Source organism: Austrofundulus limnaeus, unplaced genomic scaffold, assembly GCF_001266775.1.
Source record: "Austrofundulus limnaeus strain Quisiro unplaced genomic scaffold, Austrofundulus_limnaeus-1.0 Scaffold3790, whole genome shotgun sequence".
Lineage (NCBI taxonomy): Eukaryota > Metazoa > Chordata > Actinopteri > Cyprinodontiformes > Rivulidae > Austrofundulus > Austrofundulus limnaeus.
The window spans coordinates 10,618-10,855 of NW_013956192.1; the positions used below are offsets into that span (position 1 = coordinate 10,618).

Below are 238 nucleotides of genomic sequence, written 5' to 3' on the forward strand. Positions count from 1 at the left end.
GTGATTTTCATCATAGATTGCCTGTAAACATGATGATGATGAAAAAATACGTGTAGAAAGCAAAAAAGATGAGTAATTGTATGGTGTCCAGAAGTCTGAGCCATATGATGTGGGGGAGGAGAAGACAAGGGTTCAAAATATCATCCTTCGAGCCGGATTTGAACCAGCGACCTAAGGATTTCTTCTTTGCTGTACCTACAGTCCTCCGCTCTACCAACTGAGCTATCGAAGGCAGAAA

The 238-nt window shown here is 42.0% G+C and overlaps 1 non-coding gene across 1 annotated transcript; it reads right to left on the reverse strand.

Moving 5' to 3' along the window:
- Positions 1-143: 143 nt before the first annotated feature.
- On the reverse strand, positions 144-232 carry trnay-gua (transfer RNA tyrosine (anticodon GUA)). The gene is given in 2 exon segments: positions 144-179; positions 196-232. It is a non-coding gene; the product is annotated as a tRNA-Tyr (tRNA).
- Positions 233-238: the final 6 nt, after the last annotated feature.